General features: G+C 32.3%; 5 non-coding genes across 5 annotated transcripts; all 5 read right to left on the minus strand.

Moving 5' to 3' along the window:
* Window positions 1–3741: 3741 nt before the first annotated feature.
* LOC137235960 (5S ribosomal RNA) lies at window positions 3742–3860 on the minus strand. Its single transcript, XR_010948162.1, has one exon. It is a non-coding gene; the product is annotated as a 5S ribosomal RNA (ribosomal RNA).
* A 3155-nt stretch (window positions 3861–7015) lies between these two features.
* On the minus strand, window positions 7016–7134 carry LOC137235875 (5S ribosomal RNA). Its single transcript, XR_010948078.1, has one exon. It is a non-coding gene; the product is annotated as a 5S ribosomal RNA (ribosomal RNA).
* A 3155-nt stretch (window positions 7135–10289) lies between these two features.
* LOC137235886 (5S ribosomal RNA) lies at window positions 10290–10408 on the minus strand. Its single transcript, XR_010948089.1, has one exon. It is a non-coding gene; the product is annotated as a 5S ribosomal RNA (ribosomal RNA).
* A 5420-nt stretch (window positions 10409–15828) lies between these two features.
* On the minus strand, window positions 15829–15947 carry LOC137235898 (5S ribosomal RNA). Its single transcript, XR_010948100.1, has one exon. It is a non-coding gene; the product is annotated as a 5S ribosomal RNA (ribosomal RNA).
* Window positions 15948–19102: 3155 nt separating this feature from the next.
* On the minus strand, window positions 19103–19221 carry LOC137235909 (5S ribosomal RNA). The gene has a single exon (XR_010948111.1). It is a non-coding gene; the product is annotated as a 5S ribosomal RNA (ribosomal RNA).

Below are 19221 nucleotides of genomic sequence, written 5' to 3' on the forward strand. Positions count from 1 at the left end.
TGTGTATACCTACTCACGAGTATATACACATTTATTTGCTAAACACATACATTAATATGTATGCACGGTTGTGTGTTTGTACCTTTGGTACGTATGAATACACGCCACAACTTTTTGCGCCTTTGTCGAGATGCTCATACAAACATACATATGTACATATATACATACAATATGTAGTAGCTTGCATGCTGTACTTTTTTAATGTTGCTCAGTTTTTTTTCTTCTGGAAAATGATGTAAGTCAACTTTTTTATGAATATTTTCAAACACTATTTTATTAATTGAAGTAGTTGTTAACGCAGATTTCGTTAAAAAAATAAATTTTCCAAAAGTGTACTTATGACCTTTTAAATTTTTCTTTCAAAAAGTGTTTTAATAGGTTTTAAAATAGATAAATACATATATATGACAATATAATTAATCTCTTTGTATATATATTTTGTCGTCCTGAAAAGGACGGTTTTAAATTTGGCGTCTAAGAATATATGTAAATCGGCGATTACATCACTTATGCTTTCTTTTCGGTCTTCTTTGGTAAAAGTACAGCTTGAATATTTGGTAAAACACCACCTTGAGCTATGGTAACTCCAGACAATAGTTTATTCAATTCTTCATCGTTACGAATAGCCAATTGTAAATGACGTGGAATAATTCTAGTTTTTTTATTATCACGTGCAGCATTACCAGCCAATTCAAGAACTTCAGCTGCCAAATATTCCATAACAGCAGCTAAATATACTGGAGCACCGGCACCAACACGTTCAGCATAATTGCCTTTACGTAACAAGCGATGAATACGACCGACAGGGAATTGAAGACCAGCACGGTTTGAACGTGACTTTGCCTTTCCCTTTACTTTACCACCTTTACCACGGCCAGACATTGTTGTTATATATTTCACTTAATACACTTTTTCACAAATACACACACTAGCTGAATAGCTTGGGCACTTTATTTCCTAAACGCAATTTGTGCTGCGCTTATATACTTTTTCGTTTGTACATTGAGCAACCCCAATCGCATGTTTTCAAATTAATGCCGGCAATATTTAGCGAATCGTTACGAACAGGTTGAATGGTTTGTCGGAAAAAATACACTTAAAGGTGCGCATTTTGACACTTAGAAAATTATTAAAAAGTGTGAGTGATAGTGAAGTGATTTTGTGAAAATTAAATATGCCTCCTAAAACTAGTGGTAAAGCAGCTAAGAAGGCCGGTAAGGCTCAGAAGAATATTACTAAAAACGACAAGAAGAAGAAGCGTAAGAGGAAGGAAAGTTATGCCATCTACATTTATAAAGTGTTGAAACAAGTACATCCTGATACTGGTATATCGTCGAAAGCAATGAGTATCATGAACAGTTTTGTTAATGACATTTTTGAACGTATTGCTGCTGAAGCATCACGTTTAGCTCATTACAATAAACGTTCAACAATTACTAGTCGCGAAATTCAAACTGCCGTACGCCTATTGTTGCCTGGTGAATTGGCTAAGCATGCCGTGAGTGAGGGTACTAAGGCTGTTACCAAATACACAAGCTCCAAGTAATTTGTGCGACTGAGGAAGTGAAAAATGTTAACAAAAAGGCCCTTTTCAGGGCCACAAAATATAAATTAACAAAGAGATATGAATTTTTCTAAGTCGATGAAAATTTTTAATTTTGTTTTGCAATTGAAACATCAAAAAATGTTAACAAAAAGGCGCTTTTCAGGGCCACAAAATATAAATTAACAAAGAGATATGAATTTTTCTAAGTCGATGAAAATTTTTAATTTTGTTTTGCAATTGAAACATCAATTTTAAAATTGGTCAGCATGGTAGGGCTGACTTACAGTGTCAGACACTAGAGCGGTTAATTATTATGGCGAAGCAACGCTGTAGTCAGACGTATTGCGTACATTTTTGATCTTTTTGTTTGTATATTTTGTAGCCCTGAAAAGGGCTTATTGATAATTCAACATTTAATGAATGTTGTGTCCTTGTAAATTATCACAAAAAACGCAGCATATTTATTTTTTAGCTGATGCCTTTTTTGCAGCTGGCTTTTTAGTCGCAGCCTTTTTTGGTTTGGTAGCAGTTGCTTTTGCTTTTGTTGCCTTTGACTTAGCGGTGGCAGATTTCGACTTGGTTGGCTTGGCTTTAACGGCGCCAGTCTTTTTTGCGTCTTTAGCCTTAGATTTCTCACTTTTCTTTTTTTCGGCGGTTTTCTTAGTGGCAACAGCTTTTTTCACTTTTTTCTCACCACTTGCCTTTTTAACACCACTCGACGATTTTTTCTTTAATGTTGCACTATCTTTTTTGGCTTTTGATTTATCAACCGATTTTGACTTACCATCACCTGATTTAGTGGCTGCAGCTGATAATTTAAATGAACCAGATGCCCCCTTTCCTTTGGTTTGAATCAATTTTCCACTAGTAACAGCCGATTTCAAATAGCGCTTAATAAATGGTGCCAATTTTTGGGCGTCACATTTATATGTTGCACTAATATATTTCTTAATTGCCAAAAGTGATGAGCCACCACGTTCCTTCAAATTCTTAATCGATGCATCTACCATTTGTTGAGTTGGTGGATGAGTGGGAGCAACCGATGGTTTTTTGGGTTTAGTTGCTTTTTTAGCAGCAACTTTCTTCTCAGCAACAGCAGCAGAAGCAGCTACTGGTGAGCTAACATTTGCAACAGCGATTGTGTCAGACATTTTCACTTAATTATTTTATTTAAACTTTTATTAACACTTGAAAATATTTATCAATTTAAGCACACAAAGCACAAACTCACTATTTATACTTTTTTATACAAGCGCATAGAATGCGATACTCTGTTTAAAATTTGAGAAGCGCAGCGAAAAGATGGATGACAAATGTTTTCATTTCAGTGCTACGTACCATTTACATTTGATAAACTTTTCATCTTAATAAATTAATTAAAATTCACATATTAAAGTTATTGCAAATATTCATGTAAAAATAGATAACTGAAATGTGTTAGTTTGATATACGAATTCATTTAAATTGATGAATTTCATATTTTCGGAGTGTCAGGCATTTTAATCAAAAGTTTGCACTGATAAAATCGAATTTTTTCTCAATTAAGTGAAATTTCTTAAAATATATTTGTACTAATCAAAATTTTAATTCGGATATATAAAATATGTTAAATTAGAAATCAAAAAACTTATCTTCGTTGAGTTTTAACAACATTATTTTATTTTAAAAAATTTTTTAAATATTTCTATTGCAACACTAGAGTAACCCTATATGGCTTCACTTAAAGGCATCTAAAGTTTGGAATTTTAGTCTGAATTGATTATTGATATTGGACGTCTACAACTTATATGTATAACTAAATGAAATTTCATGACATTCAAAAAAAAAAATAAAAAAAATTCTCATTGAATGCTTATTAATTATCAATATGATTATAATATACATATCTGAACATAATCGGACATCAGCGTCCATTTTAAGTACTATAATAGGTGGATGAGTATGAATTTGTACTATGCAGATTCATTTTGTATTTATATGATGAATGCTTATAAGCTTTAAATCAATAATTGATATGGTAAAAAATTATAACTAATATTATTATGCACGTAAATGTATGCGCGCGTATGAAATTTTTCCATTGAATCTATAGAAATATTAAATTGTATTCCAAGTATTTATTCAATTAAATGCAATTTAATAAAAAAAATATTTATGTACATATATATACATAAAATAAAAGAAAAAGTTGGATATGCCAACAACACGCGGTGTTCCCAAGCGGTCCCCCATCTAAGTACTAACCGCGCCCGACGCTGCTTAATTTCGGTGATCGGACGAGAACCGATGTATTCAGCGTGGTATGGTCGTTGGCAAAATTTGTTTGCCTAAATTGGTATAAGTATGGCTATTTTAATGTGTATACTCGCAGCTGTGAATTTGTCCTTTTTTTTTTTAAATGATATAAGTCGATTTAAGTAAATTTTGTTATATACTTTATAGTTTAGTGTATTCAGATACTCTTGCTACTAAAATCAGATTAAGTTTATTTTTTTACAAAAATGAACTTATGCCATTTTTGAAAATAAGCCTGCTATTATAGACATATTTATATCGCTTGGCTTGTGTCGGGGTATATTCATTTGCATGAGTTTTCATTATGCATACATACGTATGCTACTTAGTTTAAACGAACATTCATACATACTACATATGCATGTACATCTTAATAACATATCTTTCTGTTATGTATTGTATTAGAGAAATTTTGAAATCTTTGTTAAAAAATATTGTGGTCCTGAAAAGGACCGTTTGTTTGAATGTATATTTATTTTGTGTTAATATGTCCGTAAAAATGAATTTAACCGCCGAAACCATACAATGTACGACCCTGCCTCTTCAATGCATATACAACATCCATAGCCGTAACTGTTTTCCTTTTAGCATGTTCAGTATAAGTGACTGCATCACGGATAACATTTTCCAAAAATACTTTTAAAACACCACGAGTTTCTTCATATATTAAACCAGATATACGTTTTACGCCACCACGACGTGCTAAACGTCGAATAGCTGGCTTTGTGATACCTTGGATGTTATCACGTAAAACTTTGCGATGACGTTTGGCGCCACCTTTACCTAATCCTTTTCCACCTTTGCCACGACCAGTCATTTTTTCTATTTAGCACTTTTTTTAAACGTTCAACAATTACTAGTCGCGAAATTCAAACTGCCGTACGCCTATTGTTGCCTGGTGAATTGGCTAAGCATGCCGTGAGTGAGGGTACTAAGGCTGTTACCAAATACACAAGCTCCAAGTAATTTGTGCGACTGAGGAAAATATGTATAAAAGTGAAAAATGTTAACAAAAAGGCCCTTTTCAGGGCCACAAAATATAAATTAACAAAGAGATATGAATTTTTCTAAGTCGATGAAAATTTTTAATTTTGTTTTGCAATTGAAACATCAAAAAATATTAACAAAAAGGCGCTTTTCAGGGCCACAAAATATAAATTAACAAAGAGATATGAATTTTTCTAAGTCGATGAAAATTTTTAATTTTGTTTTGCAATTGAAACATCAATTTTAAAATTGGTCAGCATGGTAGGGCTGACTTACAGTGTCAGACACTAGAGCGGTTAATTATTATGGCGAAGCAACGCTGTAGTCAGACGTATTGCGTACATTTTTGATCTTTTTGTTTGTATATTTTGTAGCCCTGAAAAGGGCTTATTGATAATTCAACATTTAATGAATGTTGTGTCCTTGTAAATTATCACAAAAAACGCAGCATATTTATTTTTTAGCTGATGCCTTTTTTGCAGCTGGCTTTTTAGTCGCAGCCTTTTTTGGTTTGGTAGCAGTTGCTTTTGCTTTTGTTGCCTTTGACTTAGCGGTGGCAGATTTCGACTTGGTTGGCTTGGCTTTAACGGCGCCAGTCTTTTTTGCGTCTTTAGCCTTAGATTTCTCACTTTTCTTTTTTTCGGCGGTTTTCTTAGTGGCAACAGCTTTTTTCACTTTTTTCTCACCACTTGCCTTTTTAACACCACTCGACGATTTTTTCTTTAATGTTGCACTATCTTTTTTGGCTTTTGATTTATCAACCGATTTTGACTTACCATCACCTGATTTAGTGGCTGCAGCTGATAATTTAAATGAACCAGATGCCCCCTTTCCTTTGGTTTGAATCAATTTTCCACTAGTAACAGCCGATTTCAAATAGCGCTTAATAAATGGTGCCAATTTTTGGGCGTCACATTTATATGTTGCACTAATATATTTCTTAATTGCCAAAAGTGATGAGCCACCACGTTCCTTCAAATTCTTAATCGATGCATCTACCATTTGTTGAGTTGGTGGATGAGTGGGAGCAACCGATGGTTTTTTGGGTTTAGTTGCTTTTTTAGCAGCAACTTTCTTCTCAGCAACAGCAGCAGAAGCAGCTACTGGTGAGCTAACATTTGCAACAGCGATTGTGTCAGACATTTTCACTTAATTATTTTATTTAAACTTTTATTAACACTTGAAAATATTTATCAATTTAAGCACACAAAGCACAAACTCACTATTTATACTTTTTTATACAAGCGCATAGAATGCGATACTCTGTTTAAAATTTGAGAAGCGCAGCGAAAAGATGGATGACAAATGTTTTCATTTCAGTGCTACGTACCATTTACATTTGATAAACTTTTCATCTTAATAAATTAATTAAAATTCACATATTAAAGTTATTGCAAATATTCATGTAAAAATAGATAACTGAAATGTGTTAGTTTGATATACGAATTCATTTAAATTGATGAATTTCATATTTTCGGAGTGTCAGGCATTTTAATCAAAAGTTTGCACTGATAAAATCGAATTTTTTCTCAATTAAGTGAAATTTCTTAAAATATATTTGTACTAATCAAAATTTTAATTCGGATATATAAAATATGTTAAATTAGAAATCAAAAAACTTATCTTCGTTGAGTTTTAACAACATTATTTTATTTTAAAAAATTTTTTAAATATTTCTATTGCAACACTAGAGTAACCCTATATGGCTTCACTTAAAGGCATCTAAAGTTTGGAATTTTAGTCTGAATTGATTATTGATATTGGACGTCTACAACTTATATGTATAATTAAATGAAATTTCATGACATTCAAAAAAAAAAATAAAAAAAATTCTCATTGAATGCTTATTAATTATCAATATGATTATAATATACATATCTGAACATAATCGGACATCAGCGTCCATTTTAAGTACTATAATAGGTGGATGAGTATGAATTTGTACTATGCAGATTCATTTTGTATTTATATGATGAATGCTTATAAGCTTTAAATCAATAATTGATATGGTAAAAAATTATAACTAATATTATTATGCACGTAAATGTATGCGCGCGTATGAAATTTTTCCATTGAATCTATAGAAATATTAAATTGTATTCCAAGTATTTATTCAATTAAATGCAATTTAATAAAAAAAATATTTATGTACATATATATACATAAAATAAAAGAAAAAGTTGGATATGCCAACAACACGCGGTGTTCCCAAGCGGTCCCCCATCTAAGTACTAACCGCGCCCGACGCTGCTTAATTTCGGTGATCGGACGAGAACCGATGTATTCAGCGTGGTATGGTCGTTGGCAAAATTTGTTTGCCTAAATTGGTATAAGTATGGCTATTTTAATGTGTATACTCGCAGCTGTGAATTTGTCCTTTTTTTTTTTAAATGATATAAGTCGATTTAAGTAAATTTTGTTATATACTTTATAGTTTAGTGTATTCAGATACTCTTGCTACTAAAATCAGATTAAGTTTATTTTTTTACAAAAATGAACTTATGCCATTTTTGAAAATAAGCCTGCTATTATAGACATATTTATATCGCTTGGCTTGTGTCGGGGTATATTCATTTGCATGAGTTTTCATTATGCATACATACGTATGCTACTTAGTTTAAACGAACATTCATACATACTACATATGCATGTACATCTTAATAACATATCTTTCTGTTATGTATTGTATTAGAGAAATTTTGAAATCTTTGTTAAAAAATATTGTGGTCCTGAAAAGGACCGTTTGTTTGAATGTATATTTATTTTGTGTTAATATGTCCGTAAAAATGAATTTAACCGCCGAAACCATACAATGTACGACCCTGCCTCTTCAATGCATATACAACATCCATAGCCGTAACTGTTTTCCTTTTAGCATGTTCAGTATAAGTGACTGCATCACGGATAACATTTTCCAAAAATACTTTTAAAACACCACGAGTTTCTTCATATATTAAACCAGATATACGTTTTACGCCACCACGACGTGCTAAACGTCGAATAGCTGGCTTTGTGATACCTTGGATGTTATCACGTAAAACTTTGCGATGACGTTTGGCGCCACCTTTACCTAATCCTTTTCCACCTTTGCCACGACCAGTCATTTTTTCTATTTAGCACTTTTTTTAAACGTTCAACAATTACTAGTCGCGAAATTCAAACTGCCGTACGCCTATTGTTGCCTGGTGAATTGGCTAAGCATGCCGTGAGTGAGGGTACTAAGGCTGTTACCAAATACACAAGCTCCAAGTAATTTGTGCGACTGAGGAAAATATGTATAAAAGTGAAAAATGTTAACAAAAAGGCCCTTTTCAGGGCCACAAAATATAAATTAACAAAGAGATATGAATTTTTCTAAGTCGATGAAAATTTTTAATTTTGTTTTGCAATTGAAACATCAAAAAATATTAACAAAAAGGCGCTTTTCAGGGCCACAAAATATAAATTAACAAAGAGATATGAATTTTTCTAAGTCGATGAAAATTTTTAATTTTGTTTTGCAATTGAAACATCAATTTTAAAATTGGTCAGCATGGTAGGGCTGACTTACAGTGTCAGACACTAGAGCGGTTAATTATTATGGCGAAGCAACGCTGTAGTCAGACGTATTGCGTACATTTTTGATCTTTTTGTTTGTATATTTTGTAGCCCTGAAAAGGGCTTATTGATAATTCAACATTTAATGAATGTTGTGTCCTTGTAAATTATCACAAAAAACGCAGCATATTTATTTTTTAGCTGATGCCTTTTTTGCAGCTGGCTTTTTAGTCGCAGCTTTTTTTGGTTTGGTAGCAGTTGCTTTTGCTTTTGTTGCCTTTGACTTAGCGGTGGCAGATTTCGACTTGGTTGGCTTGGCTTTAACGGCGCCAGTCTTTTTTGCGTCTTTAGCCTTAGATTTCTCACTTTTCTTTTTTTCGGCGGTTTTCTTAGTGGCAACAGCTTTTTTCACTTTTTTCTCACCACTTGCCTTTTTAACACCACTCGACGATTTTTTCTTTAATGTTGCACTATCTTTTTTGGCTTTTGATTTATCAACCGATTTTGACTTACCATCACCTGATTTAGTGGCTGCAGCTGATAATTTAAATGAACCAGATGCCCCCTTTCCTTTGGTTTGAATCAATTTTCCACTAGTAACAGCCGATTTCAAATAGCGCTTAATAAATGGTGCCAATTTTTGGGCGTCACATTTATATGTTGCACTAATATATTTCTTAATTGCCAAAAGTGATGAGCCACCACGTTCCTTCAAATTCTTAATCGATGCATCTACCATTTGTTGAGTTGGTGGATGAGTGGGAGCAACCGATGGTTTTTTGGGTTTAGTTGCTTTTTTAGCAGCAACTTTCTTCTCAGCAACAGCAGCAGAAGCAGCTACTGGTGAGCTAACATTTGCAACAGCGATTGTGTCAGACATTTTCACTTAATTATTTTATTTAAACTTTTATTAACACTTGAAAATATTTATCAATTTAAGCACACAAAGCACAAACTCACTATTTATACTTTTTTATACAAGCGCATAGAATGCGATACTCTGTTTAAAATTTGAGAAGCGCAGCGAAAAGATGGATGACAAATGTTTTCATTTCAGTGCTACGTACCATTTACATTTGATAAACTTTTCATCTTAATAAATTAATTAAAATTCACATATTAAAGTTATTGCAAATATTCATGTAAAAATAGATAACTGAAATGTGTTAGTTTGATATACGAATTCATTTAAATTGATGAATTTCATATTTTCGGAGTGTCAGGCATTTTAATCAAAAGTTTGCACTGATAAAATCGAATTTTTTCTCAATTAAGTGAAATTTCTTAAAATATATTTGTACTAATCAAAATTTTAATTCGGATATATAAAATATGTTAAATTAGAAATCAAAAAACTTATCTTCGTTGAGTTTTAACAACATTATTTTATTTTAAAAAATTTTTTAAATATTTCTATTGCAACACTAGAGTAACCCTATATGGCTTCACTTAAAGGCATCTAAAGTTTGGAATTTTAGTCTGAATTGATTATTGATATTGGACGTCTACAACTTATATGTATAATTAAATGAAATTTCATGACATTCAAAAAAAAAAATAAAAAAAATTCTCATTGAATGCTTATTAATTATCAATATGATTATAATATACATATCTGAACATAATCGGACATCAGCGTCCATTTTAAGTACTATAATAGGTGGATGAGTATGAATTTGTACTATGCAGATTCATTTTGTATTTATATGATGAATGCTTATAAGCTTTAAATCAATAATTGATATGGTAAAAAATTATAACTAATATTATTATGCACGTAAATGTATGCGCGCGTATGAAATTTTTCCATTGAATCTATAGAAATATTAAATTGTATTCCAAGTATTTATTCAATTAAATGCAATTTAATAAAAAAAATATTTATGTACATATATATACATAAAATAAAAGAAAAAGTTGGATATGCCAACAACACGCGGTGTTCCCAAGCGGTCCCCCATCTAAGTACTAACCGCGCCCGACGCTGCTTAATTTCGGTGATCGGACGAGAACCGATGTATTCAGCGTGGTATGGTCGTTGGCAAAATTTGTTTGCCTAAATTGGTATAAGTATGGCTATTTTAATGTGTATACTCGCAGCTGTGAATTTGTCCTTTTTTTTTTTAAATGATATAAGTCGATTTAAGTAAATTTTGTTATATACTTTATAGTTTAGTGTATTCAGATACTCTTGCTACTAAAATCAGATTAAGTTTATTTTTTTACAAAAATGAACTTATGCCATTTTTGAAAATAAGCCTGCTATTATAGACATATTTATATCGCTTGGCTTGTGTCGGGGTATATTCATTTGCATGAGTTTTCATTATGCATACATACGTATGCTACTTAGTTTAAACGAACATTCATACATACTACATATGCATGTACATCTTAATAACATATCTTTCTGTTATGTATTGTATTAGAGAAATTTTGAAATCTTTGTTAAAAAATATTGTGGTCCTGAAAAGGACCGTTTGTTTGAATGTATATTTATTTTGTGTTAATATGTCCGTAAAAATGAATTTAACCGCCGAAACCATACAATGTACGACCCTGCCTCTTCAATGCATATACAACATCCATAGCCGTAACTGTTTTCCTTTTAGCATGTTCAGTATAAGTGACTGCATCACGGATAACATTTTCCAAAAATACTTTTAAAACACCACGAGTTTCTTCATATATTAAACCAGATATACGTTTTACGCCACCACGACGTGCTAAACGTCGAATAGCTGGCTTTGTGATACCTTGGATGTTATCACGTAAAACTTTGCGATGACGTTTGGCGCCACCTTTACCTAATCCTTTTCCACCTTTGCCACGACCAGTCATTTTTTCTATTTAGCACTTTTTTTAGCTTTCACAAGAACACTTCACTTGATCACTTCACTTCACAACTAATAGCTTGGTTACCGAACGTAGCTGCTATTTATACAAAAATCCACAACATTGAGTGAGCTACCATTATGTGGCATAAATATTTCTATCTCATTTTAACTCGCACAATATTGCAACCCTAAAAAAATGGACAAATGAAACGTTTTTGTGTATTTTATTATATGTATTTCCACATTTATAAAAATTAGGTTTATTAAGTGAAGTGTTCAGTGATCAGTGTATATTTTGAATTGTGAAAAATAAAAGTGAGAAATGGCTCGTACAAAGCAAACAGCCCGTAAATCGACTGGTGGTAAAGCGCCACGTAAACAATTGGCCACTAAAGCTGCTCGCAAAAGTGCGCCGGCAACTGGTGGAGTGAAGAAGCCACATCGTTATCGCCCAGGTACAGTCGCTTTGCGTGAAATTCGTCGTTATCAGAAGAGTACCGAACTGTTGATTCGTAAATTGCCATTCCAACGTTTGGTGCGTGAAATTGCTCAAGATTTTAAAACTGATTTACGTTTCCAGAGTTCAGCTGTTATGGCATTACAAGAAGCAAGTGAAGCATATTTAGTTGGTTTGTTCGAAGATACAAATTTGTGTGCCATTCATGCAAAACGTGTCACAATTATGCCAAAAGATATTCAATTGGCTAGACGTATACGTGGTGAACGTGCTTAATTCCATATTTTAATAAATATTATAAACGGTCCTTTTCAGGACCACAAATTTTTTTAAACAAAAAAGATCAAAAATAACTGAAGCAACTGTTAATGAAAATTCGTATTTTGATAGTAGCAGCTGTAGTTTTACCCTTAATATGGTGTGTATACCTACTCACGAGTATATACACATTTATTTGCTAAACACATACATTAATATGTATGCACGGTTGTGTGTTTGTACCTTTGGTACGTATGAATACACGCCACAACTTTTTGCGCCTTTGTCGAGATGCTCATACAAACATACATATGTACATATATACATACAATATGTAGTAGCTTGCATGCTGTACTTTTTTAATGTTGCTCAGTTTTTTTTCTTCTGGAAAATGATGTAAGTCAACTTTTTTATGAATATTTTCAAACACTATTTTATTAATTGAAGTAGTTGTTAACGCAGATTTCGTTAAAAAAATAAATTTTCCAAAAGTGTACTTATGACCTTTTAAATTTTTCTTTCAAAAAGTGTTTTAATAGGTTTTAAAATAGATAAATACATATATATGACAATATAATTAATCTCTTTGTATATATATTTTGTCGTCCTGAAAAGGACGGTTTTAAATTTGGCGTCTAAGAATATATGTAAATCGGCGATTACATCACTTATGCTTTCTTTTCGGTCTTCTTTGGTAAAAGTACAGCTTGAATATTTGGTAAAACACCACCTTGAGCTATGGTAACTCCAGACAATAGTTTATTCAATTCTTCATCGTTACGAATAGCCAATTGTAAATGACGTGGAATAATTCTAGTTTTTTTATTATCACGTGCAGCATTACCAGCCAATTCAAGAACTTCAGCTGCCAAATATTCCATAACAGCAGCTAAATATACTGGAGCACCGGCACCAACACGTTCAGCATAATTGCCTTTACGTAACAAGCGATGAATACGACCGACAGGGAATTGAAGACCAGCACGGTTTGAACGTGACTTTGCCTTTCCCTTTACTTTACCACCTTTACCACGGCCAGACATTGTTGTTATATATTTCACTTAATACACTTTTTCACAAATACACACACTAGCTGAATAGCTTGGGCACTTTATTTCCTAAACGCAATTTGTGCTGCGCTTATATACTTTTTCGTTTGTACATTGAGCAACCCCAATCGCATGTTTTCAAATTAATGCCGGCAATATTTAGCGAATCGTTACGAACAGGTTGAATGGTTTGTCGGAAAAAATACACTTAAAGGTGCGCATTTTGACAGAAAATTATTAAAAAGTGTGAGTGATAGTGAAGTGATTTTGTGAAAATTAAATATGCCTCCTAAAACTAGTGGTAAAGCAGCTAAGAAGGCCGGTAAGGCTCAGAAGAATATTACTAAAAACGACAAGAAGAAGAAGCGTAAGAGGAAGGAAAGTTATGCCATCTACATTTATAAAGTGTTGAAACAAGTACATCCTGATACTGGTATATCGTCGAAAGCAATGAGTATCATGAACAGTTTTGTTAATGACATTTTTGAACGTATTGCTGCTGAAGCATCACGTTTAGCTCATTACAATAAACGTTCAACAATTACTAGTCGCGAAATTCAAACTGCCGTACGCCTATTGTTGCCTGGTGAATTGGCTAAGCATGCCGTGAGTGAGGGTACTAAGGCTGTTACCAAATACACAAGCTCCAAGTAATTTGTGCGACTGAGGAAAATATGTATAAAAGTGAAAAATGTTAACAAAAAGGCCCTTTTCAGGGCCACAAAATATAAATTAACAAAGAGATATGAATTTTTCTAAGTCGATGAAAATTTTTAATTTTGTTTTGCAATTGAAACATCAAAAAATATTAACAAAAAGGCGCTTTTCAGGGCCACAAAATATAAATTAACAAAGAGATATGAATTTTTCTAAGTCGATGAAAATTTTTAATTTTGTTTTGCAATTGACACATCAATTTTAAAATTGGTCAGCATGGTAGGGCTGACTTACAGTGTCAGACACTAGAGCGGTTAATTATTATGGCGAAGCAACGCTGTAGTCAGACGTATTGCGTACATTTTTGATCTTTTTGTTTGTATATTTTGTAGCCCTGAAAAGGGCTTATTGATAATTCAACATTTAATGAATGTTGTGTCCTTGTAAATTATCACAAAAAACGCAGCATATTTATTTTTTAGCTGATGCCTTTTTTGCAGCTGGCTTTTTAGTCGCAGCTTTTTTTGGTTTGGTAGCAGTTGCTTTTGCTTTTGTTGCCTTTGACTTAGCGGTGGCAGATTTCGACTTGGTTGGCTTGGCTTTAACGGCGCCAGTCTTTTTTGCGTCTTTAGCCTTAGATTTCTCACTTTTCTTTTTTTCGGCGGTTTTCTTAGTGGCAACAGCTTTTTTCACTTTTTTCTCACCACTTGCCTTTTTAACACCACTCGACGATTTTTTCTTTAATGTTGCACTATCTTTTTTGGCTTTTGATTTATCAACCGATTTTGACTTACCATCACCTGATTTAGTGGCTGCAGCTGATAATTTAAATGAACCAGATGCCCCCTTTCCTTTGGTTTGAATCAATTTTCCACTAGTAACAGCCGATTTCAAATAGCGCTTAATAAATGGTGCCAATTTTTGGGCGTCACATTTATATGTTGCACTAATATATTTCTTAATTGCCAAAAGTGATGAGCCACCACGTTCCTTCAAATTCTTAATCGATGCATCTACCATTTGTTGAGTTGGTGGATGAGTGGGAGCAACCGATGGTTTTTTGGGTTTAGTTGCTTTTTTAGCAGCAACTTTCTTCTCAGCAACAGCAGCAGAAGCAGCTACTGGTGAGCTAACATTTGCAACAGCGATTGTGTCAGACATTTTCACTTAATTATTTTATTTAAACTTTTATTAACACTTGAAAATATTTATCAATTTAAGCACACAAAGCACAAACTCACTATTTATACTTTTTTATACAAGCGCATAGAATGCGATACTCTGTTTAAAATTTGAGAAGCGCAGCGAAAAGATGGATGACAAATGTTTTCATTTCAGTGCTACGTACCATTTACATTTGATAAACTTTTCATCTTAATAAATTAATTAAAATTCACATATTAAAGTTATTGCAAATATTCATGTAAAAATAGATAACTGAAATGTGTTAGTTTGATATACGAATTCATTTAAATTGATGAATTTCATATTTTCGGAGTGTCAGGCATTTTAATCAAAAGTTTGCACTGATAAAATCGAATTTTTTCTCAATTAAGTGAAATTTCTTAAAATATATTTGTACTAATCAAAATTTTAATTCGGATATATAAAATATGTTAAATTAGAAATCAAAAAACTTATCTTCGTTGAGTTTTAACAACATTATTTTATTTTAAAAAATTTTTTAAATATTTCTATTGCAACACTAGAGTAACCCTATATGGCTTCACTTAAAGGCATCTAAAGTTTGGAATTTTAGTCTGAATTGATTATTGATATTGGACGTCTACAACTTATATGTATAATTAAATGAAATTTCATGACATTCAAAAAAAAAAATAAAAAAAATTCTCATTGAATGCTTATTAATTATCAATATGATTATAATATACATATCTGAACATAATCGGACATCAGCGTCCATTTTAAGTACTATAATAGGTGGATGAGTATGAATTTGTACTATGCAGATTCATTTTGTATTTATATGATGAATGCTTATAAGCTTTAAATCAATAATTGATATGGTAAAAAATTATAACTAATATTATTATGCACGTAAATGTATGCGCGCGTATGAAATTTTTCCATTGAATCTATAGAAATATTAAATTGTATTCCAAGTATTTATTCAATTAAATGCAATTTAATAAAAAAAATATTTATGTACATATATATACATAAAATAAAAGAAAAAGTTGGATATGCCAACAACACGCGGTGTTCCCAAGCGGTCCCCCATCTAAGTACTAACCGCGCCCGACGCTGCTTAATTTCGGTGATCGGACGAGAACCGATGTATTCAGCGTGGTATGGTCGTTGGCAAAATTTGTTTGCCTAAATTGGTATAAGTATGGCTATTTTAATGTGTATACTCGCAGCTGTGAATTTGTCCTTTTTTTTTTTAAATGATATAAGTCGATTTAAGTAAATTTTGTTATATACTTTATAGTTTAGTGTATTCAGATACTCTTGCTACTAAAATCAGATTAAGTTTATTTTTTTACAAAAATGAACTTATGCCATTTTTGAAAATAAGCCTGCTATTATAGACATATTTATATCGCTTGGCTTGTGTCGGGGTATATTCATTTGCATGAGTTTTCATTATGCATACATACGTATGCTACTTAGTTTAAACGAACATTCATACATACTACATATGCATGTACATCTTAATAACATATCTTTCTGTTATGTATTGTATTAGAGAAATTTTGAAATCTTTGTTAAAAAATATTGTGGTCCTGAAAAGGACCGTTTGTTTGAATGTATATTTATTTTGTGTTAATATGTCCGTAAAAATGAATTTAACCGCCGAAACCATACAATGTACGACCCTGCCTCTTCAATGCATATACAACATCCATAGCCGTAACTGTTTTCCTTTTAGCATGTTCAGTATAAGTGACTGCATCACGGATAACATTTTCCAAAAATACTTTTAAAACACCACGAGTTTCTTCATATATTAAACCAGATATACGTTTTACGCCACCACGACGTGCTAAACGTCGAATAGCTGGCTTTGTGATACCTTGGATGTTATCACGTAAAACTTTGCGATGACGTTTGGCGCCACCTTTACCTAATCCTTTTCCACCTTTGCCACGACCAGTCATTTTTTCTATTTAGCACTTTTTTTAAACGTTCAACAATTACTAGTCGCGAAATTCAAACTGCCGTACGCCTATTGTTGCCTGGTGAATTGGCTAAGCATGCCGTGAGTGAGGGTACTAAGGCTGTTACCAAATACACAAGCTCCAAGTAATTTGTGCGACTGAGGAAAATATGTATAAAAGTGAAAAATGTTAACAAAAAGGCCCTTTTCAGGGCCACAAAATATAAATTAACAAAGAGATATGAATTTTTCTAAGTCGATGAAAATTTTTAATTTTGTTTTGCAATTGAAACATCAAAAAATATTAACAAAAAGGCGCTTTTCAGGGCCACAAAATATAAATTAACAAAGAGATATGAATTTTTCTAAGTCGATGAAAATTTTTAATTTTGTTTTGCAATTGAAACATCAATTTTAAAATTGGTCAGCATGGTAGGGCTGACTTACAGTGTCAGACACTAGAGCGGTTAATTATTATGGCGAAGCAACGCTGTAGTCAGACGTATTGCGTACATTTTTGATCTTTTTGTTTGTATATTTTGTAGCCCTGAAAAGGGCTTATTGATAATTCAACATTTAATGAATGTTGTGTCCTTGTAAATTATCACAAAAAACGCAGCATATTTATTTTTTAGCTGATGCCTTTTTTGCAGCTGGCTTTTTAGTCGCAGCTTTTTTTGGTTTGGTAGCAGTTGCTTTTGCTTTTGTTGCCTTTGACTTAGCGGTGGCAGATTTCGACTTGGTTGGCTTGGCTTTAACGGCGCCAGTCTTTTTTGCGTCTTTAGCCTTAGATTTCTCACTTTTCTTTTTTTCGGCGGTTTTCTTAGTGGCAACAGCTTTTTTCACTTTTTTCTCACCACTTGCCTTTTTAACACCACTCGACGATTTTTTCTTTAATGTTGCACTATCTTTTTTGGCTTTTGATTTATCAACCGATTTTGACTTACCATCACCTGATTTAGTGGCTGCAGCTGATAATTTAAATGAACCAGATGCCCCCTTTCCTTTGGTTTGAATCAATTTTCCACTAGTAACAGCCGATTTCAAATAGCGCTTAATAAATGGTGCCAATTTTTGGGCGTCACATTTATATGTTGCACTAATATATTTCTTAATTGCCAAAAGTGATGAGCCACCACGTTCCTTCAAATTCTTAATCGATGCATCTACCATTTGTTGAGTTGGTGGATGAGTGGGAGCAACCGATGGTTTTTTGGGTTTAGTTGCTTTTTTAGCAGCAACTTTCTTCTCAGCAACAGCAGCAGAAGCAGCTACTGGTGAGCTAACATTTGCAACAGCGATTGTGTCAGACATTTTCACTTAATTATTTTATTTAAACTTTTATTAACACTTGAAAATATTTATCAATTTAAGCACACAAAGCACAAACTCACTATTTATACTTTTTTATACAAGCGCATAGAATGCGATACTCTGTTTAAAATTTGAGAAGCGCAGCGAAAAGATGGATGACAAATGTTTTCATTTCAGTGCTACGTACCATTTACATTTGATAAACTTTTCATCTTAATAAATTAATTAAAATTCACATATTAAAGTTATTGCAAATATTCATGTAAAAATAGATAACTGAAATGTGTTAGTTTGATATACGAATTCATTTAAATTGATGAATTTCATATTTTCGGAGTGTCAGGCATTTTAATCAAAAGTTTGCACTGATAAAATCGAATTTTTTCTCAATTAAGTGAAATTTCTTAAAATATATTTGTACTAATCAAAATTTTAATTCGGATATATAAAATATGTTAAATTAGAAATCAAAAAACTTATCTTCGTTGAGTTTTAACAACATTATTTTATTTTAAAAAATTTTTTAAATATTTCTATTGCAACACTAGAGTAACCCTATATGGCTTCACTTAAAGGCATCTAAAGTTTGGAATTTTAGTCTGAATTGATTATTGATATTGGACGTCTACAACTTATATGTATAATTAAATGAAATTTCATGACATTCAAAAAAAAAAATAAAAAAAATTCTCATTGAATGCTTATTAATTATCAATATGATTATAATATACATATCTGAACATAATCGGACATCAGCGTCCATTTTAAGTACTATAATAGGTGGATGAGTATGAATTTGTACTATGCAGATTCATTTTGTATTTATATGATGAATGCTTATAAGCTTTAAATCAATAATTGATATGGTAAAAAATTATAACTAATATTATTATGCACGTAAATGTATGCGCGCGTATGAAATTTTTCCATTGAATCTATAGAAATATTAAATTGTATTCCAAGTATTTATTCAATTAAATGCAATTTAATAAAAAAAATATTTATGTACATATATATACATAAAATAAAAGAAAAAGTTGGATATGCCAACAACACGCGGTGTTCCCAAGCGGTCCCCCATCTAAGTACTAACCGCGCCCGACGCTGCTTAATTTCGGTGATCGGACGAGAACCGATGTATTCAGCGTGGTATGGTCGTTGGC

Source organism: Eurosta solidaginis, unplaced genomic scaffold (genome assembly GCF_040869045.1).
Source record: "Eurosta solidaginis isolate ZX-2024a unplaced genomic scaffold, ASM4086904v1 ctg00001140.1, whole genome shotgun sequence".
Classification (NCBI taxonomy): domain Eukaryota; kingdom Metazoa; phylum Arthropoda; class Insecta; order Diptera; family Tephritidae; genus Eurosta; species Eurosta solidaginis.